General features: G+C 38.8%; 1 long non-coding RNA gene across 1 annotated transcript; it reads left to right on the forward strand.

The window, feature by feature from the left end:
* The first annotated feature begins 15,790 nt into the window (after nt 1-15,790).
* LOC149841141 (uncharacterized) lies at nt 15,791-16,374 on the forward strand. The gene is made up of 2 exons (XR_016431634.1): nt 15,791-16,135; nt 16,238-16,374. It is a non-coding gene; the product is annotated as an uncharacterized LOC149841141 (long non-coding RNA).
* The last annotated feature ends 1,651 nt before the right edge of the window (nt 16,375-18,025 follow it).

Raw genomic sequence — 18,025 nt, forward strand, 5'->3', positions numbered from 1 at the left:
GGGTTTTCCATTTGAACTGGGGATCCAATGTTCTCTTGTTGAGTGGGACCCGCATTTTGTTTCTGTTGGGCCCACGAAATGCCTGGGATGTGATTGGACTTGGCAACCCGGAGATGGGTTAAGAGATCATTGGATCCCAATTCGCCTACTGGGCTCTGTGGGTAACCTACTTCTGGCCGGAATGAGCGTGTCTTTAGTTGGCCTAACAACAAGACAGTCCTGAGCCCAGATCTCAAGTAAGACAAGCCTTGACCCCAGGTTGCTAGTTGCACCCATAACCGAAGCCAAGGGTCAGAGAGACAAGGCTCACTTTGAGCTCATAAATTTTGTTTTCATATGTGGGCTTTGGTTTTGTCTTTTGAAGGTTTCATGATAGCTAACTATGATTTGATTGGTGTCAAATGTGATAGATAGATCAAGATGGTTAAGTTGCTCTGTCTGACATAGGCAAGAGGTCTCAGGTTCGAATCCTACAGGGTTCGAGAGCAGTTACTGTTATATTGTATATAACTAAATCTCAATTATATTTAATTTCCACCGCGAGATGATTGTGAAAGGCCCATACACAACTTCATCAAGTGAGAACGACACATTATATACAATACGACGGTAACTGTTCTCACGGGGTTTAACCCTTGCCATGCTTATGAAAAATAAAGAGAACAATTTTTTTTAAAGTCAAGCTGGGATTAGTCTGACCCTCACCGGTTATTATTCAACATACCGGGTTTTGAACCTGCGACGTCCCACCACAAGAAGACGTGCACTGACAGCTTCTACCAACCACGCGGAGCCCCCGTTGCTAAAAAAAGAAAAGCAAACATTTTGCATTGCCTGTTTGTTTACATTTTTAATGACAAGCCTTGTTCAATATTGGTTGTTTAACATCCAAACCTCACCTGTGAGAAAATCACGTTCATTTAAGAGATACATTGATCTATAGCTAGGACTTTAATTAGCCTTGGGCAATGGTTCAAGTGGGATCTTCCTGATTTTAGTCTGTAAGATCTCATCCATCATAAGGTGGAATTAGAACTCATTCTACTGGCATGGTGAACCACAATTGGTTGGGGTCAATACAAATCTCTGCTACTGAAGCTCCCGGCTTTGAAGCGAACTATCGATCAGTTCCCACAGTAAGCTAGGCTATAAACATGTAGGCTCAAGTTGCTTGTAGTTGAGCTTCGGCTCGTTTTCCTGTCCCATACTCCCATAATTTTCTTTCCAAACGTTACCCGGCAAGGACTCACTTGATCAACCCCATGATTCCCAACTCACTTTGGCTGTTTGGCAACCTAACCTGATCGAAAGGTCAAGCAAGAGCCGGTTAAGGCTGACGCTGCTTACGTAAAAAACAAAAAGCCGATTCCCATTCCGTATGAAAGCGATTGTATCGATACGCTCATACGAGGACCAGCATTGGCAGCTTGTGGTTTGCATGAGCAGTTTTTAGCTACCGTTATAAGGAAGATTAGTGAGGTTTTATCTTCATGATCAAGCCGTATCTCTGATCCTAATCACTTTGAAACGCTGTGTTATGATTCCCTGATGTGTTGTCTCTGCTTTTTTTCAGTGATCTCTTGTCACCATCAACTTGTATCATCTTTGTTCACACGGAAAATAAAGATTGATGCTTGCTGCTTTCTTGACTATTCTGTTTATACTGTGGAGCTTCCTCTGTTGAGTAGCTCATCCTCCCTATCACATCAATATAATGAGCTATCATTTTCATTGGTTTTGGACGAATCTAATCTTTCCCACGGTCAACATACCACGGATCACCCACTAGGATCTAGTAATATACTACTAAGCATGCTTATCTAAGTTAGCTGCTATCCTATTATCCGAGCAAGTACGGGCTAGACAGCATCCAATCTAACGTAAAGGTTTTGCTTTTTAATTTGATGCGTGGGATTGTGGGAATCCATTTCTTCGCTAGCGAGGTCAGAGAAGGCATGAATGAATTCATGCAGGGAAAAAGGTTGGCAAAAATGAGTAATGAAAAACGATACGAAGAATGATTTCGATGGGTTGGCGTAGTGAGGTTCGGTCAAGAGACTGAAGACAGTTTAGACTGGCAGCGGAGGTTCCAATCTTGCGGGTGTCATATTCTGTTGTAGGCTCTGGGGGCGAGAGTCCCAGCTTAAGAGTGGAAGACCGACTATGCCTCCAGTCTTAAACGTGGTTTCTCAGTGTTCTCCAATTTATAAATGGACAAATAAAAGAGAGTAGAACAGTAAAATCTACATGCTTTCTAGAAATCAAACATTTAATGATTCTTAATAACAAGTAGGAATCATTATTGATTGGCGAGGGTAGAAAATAAGCATTAGATAATCATCAGGTTAGTGTAACCCCATCTTTTCATCGGTATGAAAATAGAGGATAGTGGGAGAAGGCATCAGACAATTAGGCATGAAGAAGGACCATAATTTCTCCCGCGACCAACTTTCATAAAGGCATGCAACCACGCTTCGCCGTTCCCCGAATAAATACATCCTTGAAATGATGCAATAAAAATTGTGTGTGTTGGGTATCAAACCAAAAGCTCAAGATCCTGTCAAAATGGCTGCCCGGAATGCAATACTTTTTTTTTTCCATAAAGAGCACATTTTTGTTTTAAAAGGCGATTGTTCCAATCTCATTTAAGGGAAGGCTCTTTCTTTTCAAAGGGCCATTTTAAAGGGAAAGTTCTTTCCCGTGAAGAAAGTATGAGCTCAAGTTGACAAGGAAACTGTTATTTTCATTTATTACGTGGGTTCCACCATACATTTTTCGTAAGCATGTTTGGCTTGCCCTTTGTAGGAAAAAAAGGCACTCTTTGCAATGAGAGAGCCCTCTTTGATAGGCAAGAGCATGAAAAATGCCACCTAGGCTTTAAGAAGACGCTGGAGGGGTCTGAGAAAAAAATCAATCGATACGTCAAATCAATGGTTATCGTAGCCACCAATGACATGATTCATGAGCATCGTTGCGGTGGTCGCTGCATTTTGCACCATGAACGGTTCAGATGAATGTGATGGCCGGTGGTGATGCTAATGCATCAGTGAACAGTGATTTGGCGTATGACCTGATTGTGAGAATAGAACGATCTCGATAAGGTTTACAAACACGACCAAAATTCACGCAGACCAACACAGAAAAAAAGACTCACAAAATCATTTTTACGTGGTTTGTCCCTTAGCCTATGTCCACGGTGCCTCGTTCACTACGAAGAATTCACGATAGTGAGAAGTTTCTTTATGATTACTGTTTTATAATTACAACTCAATGGTGATATGCAGGTCACATTTTTATGAAAACCGATATTACATGTTAAACCTGTTTCTTTAAACCGAGTTTTATTAATTTGAGATGACTTTCTTTGTAGGATTACAATTCTCATCTTGATAGTTTCCAACTTTGTTCTTTTGTCTAGAGATCGGTCCTTTCTAGAGTCCAGAACTAACCAACTTCTATAATGGTTCTGACCAATATAGATTTGGACCTCCTTCAACACGTTCCTTCTAATCCCTTTGAAATTTAACTTGTCTCTTAAATAACTGAATCTGGGTCTTGCCAACCACTGCTTTGTAAGGATATCAGCTAACTGCTCTTCATAGGAAACAAATTTAACCTCAATATTCTGATTTGCTACATTTTCTTTGACGAAATGAAAATCTATTTTAATATGTTTCACAAATAGGTGGCTCCAAGCTTATCACACCACAAAATTGTAGGTTTTGATTTTTGAAATCCAAGTGCACACATCAATTGTTGTAACCACAGAAGTTCTGAGACTCCTCCGGCCAAAGCTTTATAGTGTGCTTTTGTACTGGATTTGACAACCATTTGTTGCTTGGATGACTTTTAGGACAATAAATTTGGGCCAAAAAAGGATAATTAACCATTTGTGGACCTTCGATCATCCGAACACCTAGCCCAATCAGTATGAGTTTATGCAATTATCTCAAAGCCTTAAGATTTGGATATTTAAAAACCCAAATTAATAGTATCCTTAAGATACCTCAAGATTCGTTTCACCAAAGACCAATGAACCTTCATTGGATTATACATGAATTGACATGCTTTATTAATAGCATATGAGATATCATGTCTTGTAAACATCGTATATTGAATGCCCCCTACAACACTGTTATATCTAGTTGGATCTTTAAGTTTTTCTCCTTCATACCATGAGATCTGGGCGTTGACAGTTGCAGGAGTTAGAAGAGGCTTACAATTTTTTATTTCTATTCTGACAAGAAGATCATATATATATATATATATATATATATATATATATATATATATATATATATATATATATATATATATTGAGAAAGTAAAATTCCAGAGTCATTCTTGACACCTTTTATCTCCAAAAAAAAATACAAGTTTCCCAAATCTTTAATAGAGAACTCTATACCAAAACTTCTGGTAAGTTACTGAACCATGTCCTGCGAACTGCCTGTTCTTATCATGTCATCAACATAGAGTAATCTTTATAAACAGAGATGTGTCAGCCTTAGAACTAGCAAAGCCCAACTTTTTAAGATATTTCCTAAGTCTCTCAAATCAAGCTCTTAGTTCTTGCTTTAAGCCATAAAGAGCACGATTTTGTCTCCAAATGTAGTGAGGGATTTTTTTTTGTTTTCAAAGCCAGATGGTTGGTCCATATACACTTTTCTTTTAAGAATCCATGTAAAAAGACATTATTAACATCAAATTGATGTATGACCTAATTATGATTTATGAAGATAAAGAGAACCATACGTATAGTCGTGGGTTTGACCACAAGACTATAGGTCTTAAAATAGTATATTCCCTCTGTTGATTATAACCCTTCACCACCAAACGAATTTTGTACCTGGCTATGGTTTCATCTGCATGTTTCTTAATTTGTAAACCCACTCGCATCCAACTATATTGGACATTTTCTCAAGTAAAACCAGAGATTAGGTGCTATTTTTAATAAGACTACCATATTTCTCCTCTATAGCTTGACGTCATTTTGGCTCTTTGAAGGCTTGGTTAAAATCAACCAGTTCTTTTTCCTCAATCAACTGAAATAATAAGGTGACGAATTTGTGTTTCTAGCTCTTAACGACCTATCTTGGGAATGAGTTACCATCGGGTGTGTTCGAGTTTGGACTTGTTGAACACGGCTGTCAACATGAGAATCATCAACATTAAGATTATCATTGACATGATCATCATTTGTGACCACATGTTGAGCATCATATTCATTGTGATCATCCCCATAATCTTCATCATGATCATAAGGAGTCTCTGGTTGATCAAGAGGACTTCCATTTTGGTTTAAAATCGAGTTCTGAGAGGGCAATGGGTAGCAGGGTTGTAGTACAATCGATCAACTATCATAAATGGTCCTTCTTTGGTAATCATCAACTACAATGAATCCTAATTGGGACATCAACTTGAAACCAGACATGGGTTGAGTATCTTTTCATAACCATTTTGACATCTCATTACTGGTGACTGGGTTGTTGGAATAAAGTAAAGATATATGCAGCAACACTATAAAATATTAACTTAACAATGGAGTAAAATATTGAAAATCTTTAACACAAAGTAAAAACAAAAGGAGAGAGATTACACATCTCGTACAACCTCCAAGACCTCTATTTATAGCTAAAAAGGTAAACCTATAACTGTCACTTCCTCATTAATAGCCACTACTCATGACCCATTTATAAGTTATGAATTACATAACTTACTCTTTAAGTTTAAGAACCACAACACAATCGTGGATTCTAAAACGTCTCTAACGCATACCCACTAACCCATGACTTATGGTTACCCATTCATGTAACCCCCTTTTGCATCATATTCTATCACTCCCCCTTGATGCAAAACTTGATACACCTAAAGTGGATCTGAATTTCACAAACTTTGAATAGCTAAGTGCTTTTGTAAATCCATCTGCAATTTGGTCATTTGTAGAGCAATATTTCATTGCTACAACTCCATCTGCAACAGCTTCTCTGATAAAATGATGACGTAACTCAATATGCTTGGTTCGTCCATGGAACACAGGATTCTTTGTCATGGCAATGGTTGCTTGATTGTCACAATAGAGTTCTGTTGCATTCGCTTGTTCTTGATGCAAGTCCGCCAAAATTCTTCTTATCCAAATAGCTTGACATACAGTTGCATTTGCAGCAACATACTCTGCTTCTGAAGATGAAAGTGCCACTGTTGCTTGCTTCTTTGACATCCATGACACGGCTCCTGATCCAAGATTAAAGATGAATCCACTTGTGCTTTTCCTGTCATCTACAAAACCAACCCAATCACTGTCAGTAAAGCCAGTTAATTTAAACTCAGGATTTGATTTGTACCAAATCCCATAATTAGTGGTAGCTCGAATATAACGAAGGATCCGTTTTGCTGCTCCAAGTTGATGCATCGTTGGACACTGCATAAACCTTGAAATTAGGCCAACAGGAAATACGATATCTGGACGAGTCTGTGTAAGATACATTAGCCTTCCAACCAAACTTCTATACAACCGTTCATCAGCCTTCATAGTACCATCATGTACTGATAATTTCTCATTAGTATTCATGGGAGTGGAACACGGCTTGCATGACACCATGTTAAACTTCTCAAGTAAGTCTAAAGCATATTTTTCTTGAGAAATAAAAATACCATCAACACTTTGTTGAACTTGAAGTCCAAGAAAATAGTGTAACAACCCTAAATCTGACATTTCAAATTCATGCATCATGTCCTCTTTAAATTCTTCAAAAAGTGTACTTGATGAGCCTGTATAAATTATGTCATCTACATAAACGCAGACAATAAGAAAGTCAGTACCTGATCCTTTTACATATAAAGTGTGCTCACTCTCACTTCTGTGAAATCCTCTTTGCATTAGATATGAGTCCAATCTCCCATACCAGGCTCGTGGTGCCTGTTTAAGGCCATAAAGCGCCTTTTTCAACCTGTACACCTTCTCTTCCTTCTCTTTAACAGTAAATCCTTGAGGCTGGCAAACATATGCCTCTTCTTCCAAGAACCCATTCAAAAATGCTGATTTTACATCAAATTGAAAAACTGACCATTTCATATGAGCTGCTAATGCCAAAATAATTCTAACAGTTTCAAAACGTGCAACAGGAGAAAAAGTTTCTGAAAAATCTACTCCAAATTCTTGAGCATACCCCTTAACGACTAACCTTGCTTTATATTTTTGCACGCTCCTATCTGCATTATATTTAACCTTGTAAACCCATTTCACACCAATAGCATTTTGACCTGTGGGTAAATCTACAAGTTCTCAGGTATCATTTTTTTGAATGGCTACCATTTCTTCTTCCATGGATTTTACCCATTCTTGTTTCTCACTAGCATCTTCGTAGCACATAGGTTCTTCAACCAACAAGGCAAAAGTACACGATTCATAAATCTCTTTTATGGATCTTACCTTTTTTAGGTGGTGAGTCTATGTCCTCATTATCACCATTGTTTTGAGACATACTTGTTGAAGCTTCCAATGTCTTATCAGATGCAAGGGGAATGACCTCCATTTTTTACTTATCTGCATCTTGATTCCAAGTCCAAGAGCTTAATTCATCAAAAATAACATCACGACGAATGATTAAACTCTTAGATGTTGGATTATATAATCGATACCCCTTTGTTGTGTCACTATAACCAACAAAAATGCATTTTTCACTTTTCTTATCCATCTTGCTACGATCACTATAATCGATCAAAGAATAAGCAACACAACCAAAAATTCTTAAATTACTTACATTTGGCTTCCGCTGCCACCACGCCTCATATGGAGTCATGTTACGCACAACTTTTGTTGGAGATATATTGAGTAAGTATACTGTTGTGTTAACGGCTTCAGCCCAAAATTCATTCGGGAGTTGTTTTTCAGTCAACATGCTCCTTGCCATTTCTACAACTGTACGGTTTTTCCGCTCAGCTACACCGTTTTGTTCTGGTGTTTTTCTTACTGTTAGCTGCCTGCGAATTCCATTCCTTTTGCAAAACTCTTCAAAATCATTAGACAAAAATTTTCCCCCTCTATCTGTGCGTAGACACTTTATGACATGCTCACTATCCTTTTCTGCAAAAGCCTTGAACTCTTGAAATTTTTTAAATGCTTCTGATTTTTTAGAGAGAAAAAACACCCAACTCATGCGAGTAAAGTCATCAGTAAGCAATAAAAAATATCTACTATTATTTAAGGATGGAGTATTCATGGGACCACAAAGATCTGCATGAACTAACTCAAGAGGCTTTCTAGCTCTCCACGCCTTTCCGATGGGAAATGATAAACGATGTTGCTTCCCATATATGCACCCTTCACAAATTCCATCATTACACGTTATACTAGGCAATCCCAAAACCATGTTTTTGGTTCTTAGTATTTTTAGCCCATTATAATGTAAATGGCCATATCATAAATGCCAAAGATGTGATGGCTCATCCTCTTTACCAATTAAGGCAACATCATTCACGTGTGTAAATTCAAGAGGGAACATTCTATTAGGTGCCATCTTGACTCTTATAAGAGGTTCAGTGTCCATTCTCCTTTTTCTAATTTCACATATTCCATCATAAAAGTTAAGTGCATACCCATTCTCAATTAATTGTCCAACACTCAATAAATTGTATGATAAACCAGGTATATAATAAACATCATGAATCATTCTTTTATTACCTGATTTAACATCAACTTCAATAGTTCCCTTGCCTTCACTTTGTACCTCTTTGTTGTTTCCAAGATGAACATTCATTCTCATGGACTCATCAATATTGTGAAAAAGTCTTTTTTCACCTGTCATGTGGTTACTACACCCACTATCTAGAAACCACATATTATTAACCTTGGTTTCAAATTGTGCAAGGAAAAGATTACCTTGTTCTTGTTCTTCAGCAACATTAACCTGCTTTTTTGATTTCTCCCAACACCTTGCTTCCACGTGCCCATACTTCTTGCAATAATGACATTGTTTGTCTTTATAATTTGGCCTTTGATTGCTTCCATTGTGCCGACCCATTTCAAATCTTCCACGACCACGACCACGGTCACGATATCCTCCTCTACCTCTTCCTCTTCCTGGATATTTATTCTCTAAGGTACCTTCGCCACTTGTTTGCTTGTTGGAAATTTCTACCTTGGCCTGAAATGCATGTACAATGCTTTTTTCGGTTGACCTGTTCAATCTAGCCTCATGTGCCAAAAGAGAACCCATTAATTCGTTAATCGAATAATTATTCATGTCCTTAGATTCCTCTATAGCTGTGACGACATGATCAAACTTTGGTGGCATGCTTCGTAGGATTTTTTCTACTACCTTTTTATCATCAATTATTTCTCCGAATGTTCTCATTTGATTTACAGTAGTAGACATTCTAGAAAAGAAATCTTGCACAGGCTCATTTTCTTTCATTAGCAGGGTCTCAAAATCTCCAGGAAGTGTTTGGAGTTTTACAATAGTTACCTTACTATCTCCATGATAGGCTTCCTTCAAAATAGTCCATGCTTCATTCGACTTGGTGGCTGCCGCAATTCGAGGAAAAATACTTTCAGTCACGGCTTGCTGCAAAACGAGAAGAGCCTTGGCATCTCTCTTACGCAACTCCTTTACTTCACTTGCTGCCTTTTCTGTTGCTTTTGAGCTTTGTGTCTCTACAAAACTATTTTCAACTAGATCCCAAAGATCTTGAGAAATGAAAAATGTCTTCATCTTAATACTCCAAAATTCATAATTTTCTCCATTAAAAATGGGTACCAAGGCATGTGAGAGATTTATAGAGTTCAGATTTGTACCGTTAGACATCGTGAATTACACCACGTAATTACCAACCAACTTGAAGATCCAGCTTCGGCAATGATCTTTGCAATGCTCAAACACACCCAGCTTAATCGAACCTGGGGCTCTGATACCAAACTTGTTGGAATAAAGTAAAGATATATGCAGCAACACTATAAAATATTAACTTAACAATGGAGTAAAATATTGAAAATCTTTAACACAAAGTAAAAACAAAAGGAGAGAGATTACACATCTCGTACAACCTCCAAGACCTCTATTTATAGCTAAAAAGGTAAACCTATAACTGTCACTTCCTCATTAATAGCCACTACTCATGACCCATTTATAACTTATGAATTACATAACTTACTCCTTAAGTTTAAGAACCACAACACAATCGTGGATTCTAAAACGTCTCTAACGCATACCCACTAACCCATGACTTATGGTTACCCATTCACGTAACCCCCTTTTGCATCATATTCTATCATGGGTCTTGCATCCCAGCAAACAAAAACGTGGTCTCATCAAACAGAATATGTTAAGAAATATATATTTTGCTAGAAACAAGATCAAGACATAATGAGCTTTTATAAGATGAACCAACACCAATAAAAACACATGGTTTGAACTTGTGATGCAACTTTGAAGTATTGTAAGGCACAAGATAAGGATAACATGCACTTCCAAAAAATTTATATGATCATAGCTAGGCCTTTTTCTAATCAGCAGTTCATATAGAGTTTTTGTGCCCGTATTTAGGCTTGGCAAATGATTGATTATGTGAATCGCATATCTGAAAACATCCACCCAGAAAACAGGTTTCAAAGAAGCATAAAACAACATATGTAGCTTCATTCAGTAACATGTCTGTATTTTCTTTCCACAACACCATTTTGTTGTGGTGTATGTAGACAGGTTAACCGTCTCTTTATTCCTCAGTGATTCAAAAAAGTGTCAAAATCTTTACAGACAAATTATCCTTCTCCATCACTATGGAATGCTTTGATAGAACACTCCACTTGTTTTTCAACTATATTTTTAATGTTTTTAAAGCAATCAAAAGCATTTGATTTCTTAAATAAAGAAAACAACTAAGAGAATCTCAAAAAATCATCAACCATCCAAAAATAACATATGTACCTTTCTCTTGATGTAACAGAAGCCAATCCCTAGAAATCAATATGAATGATTTCTAATGAAGCACTAGAGGTATGATCAACTCTATCAAATGAAATCTTATGCATTTTTTCAATCATGCATGTTGAACATAAATTATGAACATTATTATCAAAATAGTTCAAATAATTATTCTGCTTCAAAAGAGATAAAGTATTATAACCCGGATGAACGAGTCTAGCATGTCAAACTTGAGATGAGAGCTATTCCACTACATATGCTACATTGGTCTGATTTGAGTTATCCTTGTGCATCGATCATATGTACATCCCTGTCTTAATTGGTTTACTTTGAACTACTTTCCCTTTTTGACAATCCTTCACATAAAAACCATTAAGATGAAACTTAAAAAAAGTATTTTGTGATCTATAACAAATTTAGAAACTGAGATCAGATTTTTTTTCACATTTAGCACATGTAACACATTCCTTAGGCAAAAATTGTTAGTTTGAGATGGTAAGAGAACATTACTAATTACTGAAATGGGTAGATTGTTACCATTAGCTACCATTATTTCTTTCATGACATGATAATTCTCTTTGCTAGTCAGATTTGAATCGTCACCTGTCATATGATGGGATGCCCCACTGTCAAGGTATCAATTTGGATCCACCATGTTATTTTGGGTCATAGCTGTAAAGGCCTTCGGTATATCGTAACACTGTCAAGCGGTGTGGTTTCTTCTTCCCCAAAACTGACAGGTGACTTGTGAGTCACCATGATTTTCAACATTGGGCTTATGTTGCTGACCTCCTTCATTGTGATAGAAATTTTGATTTTCAAAATTTTGATTTTCATGACTATAGTTCTTATCTCGACCATGATTAAAAATTCTATGGCCTCTTTCCCTTTGACTAAAGAAAGTTGTGGTAGTATTTTGATCATTGCTTGGAGGCTTAAGAGCTATGATTTGCAACATCTTTTATTGATTTAATAACATTTCGTATATATTAATGAAATAAGGAATGAGAGTCATGGTAGTGACCATAGTTACAAAGCTCTCATAGACAGATGACAACTCATTGATTGTAAAACTAACAAGATCATTATCAGATACTTGTTTATCCACAACACTTAAAGAATCTGTAAGAATCTTGACCTCATTCAGATAATCAACCATAAGATTATCGCCTGCATTAGGCTTATCATGCTGACATCCTTCATTGTGATAGAAATTTTGATTTTTACGACTGTAGTTCCTATTTTGACCATTACTACAACCACGACCACAATAAAACTTTCCATGGCTTCTTTCTCTTTGACTAAAAAAGTCATGGCAGTATTTTGATCATTGCTTGGAGGCTTAGGAGCTATGATTTGCAACATACTTTCTTGATTTAATAACATTTCATATATATTAATGAAATAAAGAAGAAGAGTCATAGTAGTGACCGTAGTCATAAAGCTTTCATAATCAGATGACAGTCCATTAAGCATAAAGCTAACAAGATCATTATCAGATACTTGTTTATTCAAAACACTTAAAGAATTTACAAGAAACTTGACCTCATTCAGATAATCAACCATAAGTTGATTGCCTTTCTTGATATTTTGTAACTCTCTCTTAAGTTGCAAAATTCTTAAACTCGAGTGGGATGTCGTTCTAAGGTAACCCATGTCTCACGAGCTGCTGGTATGCGAATGATTTGAGAGATAACATACTCACATACCATGATTTTGATGCAACTTAGGGCGAGTTGATCCGCCCTTTTTCAGACAACATATTTTGGATTTTGAGTTTGAGATGAATCTGCACATTGGATAACCTGAGCTGAGCCCCGAGATATCTAGTACACATATTTTATCAAATTTTGAGAGTACATAACAGATTTAATCTACCATTTTCATAACAAATAATTGTTGTGGTCAAGCTTGATGAAAACTAAACTTGAAAAAGTGTTCCGTTGAATCGTTTGATTGGAAACAAGGTTGCCTGAAGTCACCGTCGAGGATGCCATTGGCCTTGATACTATGTGAGAATAGAACGATCTGGTTTACAAACACATGACCAAAACTCACGCAGACCAAAAAAGAAAAAAAAAACTCACAAAATAATTTTTACGTGGTTCAACACTTAGCCTAGGTCCACGGTCCATCGCTATCAAGAATTCACGATAGTGAGAGGTTTCCTTATGATGGCTGTTTTATAATTACAACTCAATTGTGATCTGTATTGAAAAATCAGATATGCACGTTTTAGGCGTGGAAATCGATATTACATGTAAAACCTGTTTCTTTAAGTAGAGTTTTATTTGAAATGACTTTCTTTGCGGGATCATCCTTCTTATCAGGATTATCTTTCTCATCTTGATCGTGTCCAACTTTGTTCTCTTGTCTGGAGATTCGTCCTTTCATAGTCCTGAACTAATCGACTTTTGTGATGGATACGAGCAATATAGGTCTGGACCTCCTTCAACACTGATCTCATTTTTCATTTGCTAAGAGAGAGTGAGTGAGTTGTCGTCCAGAGGCACTGTAGTGTACTGCCCAGTTCACCCTTGGCATTATTGTTATTCAGTGACGTAACGAGGGCATTTAGCTGTTCAGCATGAGAAAACCCAAGGGTGGTCCTAGGGAGAGAGCCCCCCAACTGCGTAGCTCTCGGCCTGCAAAGTTTGATCGCTCGTTCGCTTCACCCTCTCTCTCTTTCAATCGCTTCACAAAAGGTGAAGCTCAGACTTCAACCACGCCGAGCTCTCCCCCCCCCCTACCCCACACACACACAGAACCCAAAAGCCACAGATGACGGAACTAAAGGTAAAGCTTGGAGTTCAACCACGCCGACCCCCCCACCCATAACCCAAAACCCTACCATTTTCCAGCCGATAACCTCCCGCGATTCCGAAAATTCACAGGCACTAACTCCCCAGAAGAAGAAGGAGGAGAGTGAGAGAGAGACGCGCCCCAATTGGTCGGCCACGAGGGATATGGAGGAAAAGTGCACAAGGAACGAGCTGCATGAAATTGTCTCGTTCATAGCGTCCACTCCCCCTCTCTGACCTGACCCTGAAGTCGGGCCGTTTCCTATTCCTCCCTTCCCCAACGCCCACCGAGGTACTTGATGCCCCCACCCACCGGAGCGAGATCCCGAAATCAGGGTGGCGAGGCAGGCTGCTGCTGGTGGTGGTGGCGGAGAGAGGCGGACATGGGGTATCCCTCCGGAGCTCTGCCTGGGCTATAATGGCAGTAGCGGAAGAGGAGGAGGAGCCGGAGGCGGATGGCTTCGCCCGGTGGGTTACGGCTTGCCGGAGATGGGCATCCGCGGGTTCCACCCCCTAACCGACGGAGCCGCTGCCACCGGAGGTGACGGGGCGGTACCACCTTACGATCAGCACAACCCAGCGGTGGCACAGCAGCAGCAGCCGCTCCAGTTCCGCGACGTCGTCGTCGTCGGCTCGGCTACCTTCCACCACACCAACGCCGACTCCGTCATGTCTGTGCAGTCCCACGGCCCGGCCCTCCCCCTCCGCGCTGCACTCGAGGACGACTGGCTCCGGACGGCAGGTGGCTCGAGCGGAGGGGAGAGGAAGGGCGGCGTTGGGTCGGAGGCGATCGCCAGAGCGGCCGCAGCGGCAGGTGCACGCGCCAGGCAGGAGGTCCTCGGCCGTGTGGGAGGCAGCACGTGCCAGGATTGCGGAAACCAAGCGAAGAAGGACTGCGGGTTTAGGCGGTGCCGTACGTGCTGCAAAGGCCGGGGGTTCGAGTGCCCAACCCACGTCAAGAGCACCTGGGTGACTGCATCGAAGCGCAGGGAGCGGCATCTGTCTGAGCCGGCAGCCTTCCCCCCGGCGGTCTCCGCCGAGGCGGCAGCGGTGGGCGGCTCAGCGGTGGTTTACGGCTTGGGGGTCGCCGGGGAACAACAGGAGCAGCAGCTGGCGGGGAAACAGTCGAAGCGGGCGCGAGGGGGCGCTTTGGATGTGTCGCATAACTCCACCTCCGCCAATAGCTCTGATATCAGTTCGACTCAACAAGGCTTGAGTTTTTACCTCTTTTTATTTCTTCAGTTACTTATTTTTCTTAAAATTTTCTTCTACGGCGGGTTGGCTTTTGCTGTTGTGATTGATTCTATGGTTCTTGGTTTCGTTTTCTTCGGTTTGTGTGTGTTGGTTGTTTGAATGCATGGTTCAACACAAGCTCTTTTGATGCGATCTTTTGCACTAAGGAGAAGAAAACATACATGCTTTCTTGATGTTTATACTCGTTTTTTTTTCCATAAAATTTTCTATTGGTTTGATAATTCGGTTTCTAGTTCTTGCAATGCTAAGTGGGGTTTTCGTTATTACTCGTTCTGACTCTTGTTTGAGCTATTTTTAAACGCACAAGCTTTTTTACTTTAGATTTCGTGATTTTTTTTTCATTGACTTGTTTTCTTTCTCTACTTAAGTATGATAATTTTACCTGTTTTCTCGGGTTTAGTTCGTTGTACGAATCGGTGGTCAATAGTTTCTACCAGACGATTTGCTTTTGTGCATCGGCTTTCGTGCGATTTATTGTCTTGCATGCATGATTTAAGGAGGATAACATGTAAGCTTTAATTTTCTTCTGTTCGATTATTTTTTAGCTTTTTCTTGGTCGTCGGTTGGTGTTAGTAATCCTTGAATATTTTTATACAAAGGTGGGGATGATCTTTGCCGCCTTTGAAAATGGTTGTATTATTGTCTGTGCTTATCCAAAAAGATATTTGAATTGTTGCCTTTGGTACAATGTTTTTGAAGTTATTTATGTGATTGATGTATGACTTTTTTCTTTGTATTTTTGTAGTTTTTTTTCTGGTAAATCTAAAATTTCTATATTTTTTTCTGTTTGTATTGCAGATTTGAGCTTTAGGTCGGGTTTGCCAGGACAAGTTCGGACTCAAGCAGTGTTCAAGTGTGTTCGAGTCAGTCCTATGGATGATGGGGAGGATGAGTTTGCATATCAGGCGGTTGTTACGATCGGTGGTCATGTCTTTAAGGGTGTGTTGTATGATCAGGGGAGCAATGCAGACGAGTTGCCGGAATTTTCGGAACTCCAATTAAGCGGCCGGAATGTAAATGTAAATTCTACGTCATCGATCCAGGAGCATGTTAATGTTTATGATGGCGCTTCAGGGAGTGGTTTCATCGGGGGACGAGCTATGCTGCCGGAAACCCGGTAAATTAATAAGTGCATTATCTGATGTTGCAGATGTAAAGGTGAGATTGGCAATTGTAAATTGTTGGTTTGGTGATTGCCATCTTCTTCACTCATTTTTATCCTTCCTCCTGAGTGTATGTATGTATCTTAATATTGGACAGAATGGGTATCATGATATTCATGCCTTCTAATGTTTGAGGTAGTTGGTTTCTTCAGTCTGATAAACTCAAGTTGGAAGTCTTATCCGATGAGGGCAGGTAAAAACAGTGGATGAATTAAAATTGAGCTTTCATAGTTATTATTAATCCAATTTGTGAACAGAATTGATATGGATCATGCTTGCAACACTTGCCGTGGCCTCCTACTGTTAATTTGATTCAAGAAAGGTCCTAGCCTACCATCCTTTCTCTCATCCATTTGGTTCAGTGGTTTGATTTGGGTTGATCATTTATTTGGCTTCTGCGATTGGGTTCTTGTTCTTGGCTTGCATTGTGGTGATGCAAAATCTTATATTAATTCCTTATCGGCTTTGTCTTGCATCCTTCTTTATTATATTTTCTATTTATAGATCTGTTCGAGAATTTTATAATATGAGCCTTTAGTCACAAGTCACTTGATGAGGTAGCAACTTTTCTCAATATATTTCACTATCGTCTGTTTAGCATGTTGATCGTGTCTATAACTTGGGACGTTTCACAGTGAATTGTTATATTGTAGTGCGAAAAGGGAAATGGCCTTGGGCGTTTTAGGTTGCTCTTCCCTCGATAGGAATCAAAGTTGTGCTTTGTAACAAAAAATTAGGAAAATATTGATTTTCCTAATTTAATTAGATTAGTTTTTGAGAATCAGTTTAATACATTGTTGTCACTATCGACGCTGATCTGCCTGTATCGGCAGAGTCGTATCCTATTGGCCTGAAAAAGATTCTATAAGAGTTGACACTCAGCAGTTTTTTAAGATTTTAATATTTTTAGTATGTCATAATAATTTTTAAAATATTGTAATAATCTTTTACATTAAAAAACTAAAAATGGCAGATTCCACTTGATTCTGTTCGTGCCGAATGGGCCGATTCAGAGAATCAATAGGTCCAAAACCAATATTGACAAAATTGGTTTAATATTTAAAAAAAAAATAATTGGTTTTATCCAGTGTTTTTCCAGGTTGTGGTGCTTACCTTGGTCCTTCATGAGATCTAGATTTCTTTCTAGAAACCACTAAATTTTCGAGTTTCTCATAGGCTTTATTCTTTTTTCTAGCCATATACACGATTTGTCAAAGTTTGACTGGTGCTTGGGTTGGGTTCCACAAGAGGAATCCAAGCCTATAAAGACAATGCTTGTAAACATGCATTTAGTTCACACATGCATGGGTTGGCTTGTTAGCTGGTCACGCGTTTTTAGATTTGTGGTTATGTATTTTGTATTAGTTATGCAACCACTCGTATTCTTTTCTACCTTTATCTGTTCTCCATTTTGTAGGAATATTGTTTTGCAGGTCCAGGAACCAATTTTTGTGCTTCATTGCATTTGTTTAGGTCCTTTAGAGGTTGCAAATTGATATATGTTAAATTTTTATTTTGTATATTTTACTGATAATGTAGTTTTTTATTGTTCCATGCTGGTAGAAACTTTGGACAATTTGTCTTGTAAAGATCTCCTTGAGATCTCTTGAGCGGCTTTATAGCTTTATGTCAGTGAATATACACAATCTTGTTTGGCATTTTCTGAAATTATCATTGTTACTGTGTTCCCTCCATTGCTGGCATTATTACATATTCTTCTGCTTGTACTCTTTGTGCACCTCCATTGCTAAAGCTTGCTTGCTTGTGTGTGTGTGTGTTGCAGGATATAATCTTTATGCTTGAGATTCCGAAAATATGTCGGAGTTTATGAATCTGTTTGTTAAACATATTTTTACATGATACAAATTGCGTTGGTTGTGTGCTT

Source organism: Nuphar pumila, chromosome 4 (assembly GCF_984573655.1).
Source record: "Nuphar pumila chromosome 4, dmNupPumi1.hap1.1, whole genome shotgun sequence".
Taxonomy (NCBI): domain Eukaryota; kingdom Viridiplantae; phylum Streptophyta; class Magnoliopsida; order Nymphaeales; family Nymphaeaceae; genus Nuphar; species Nuphar pumila.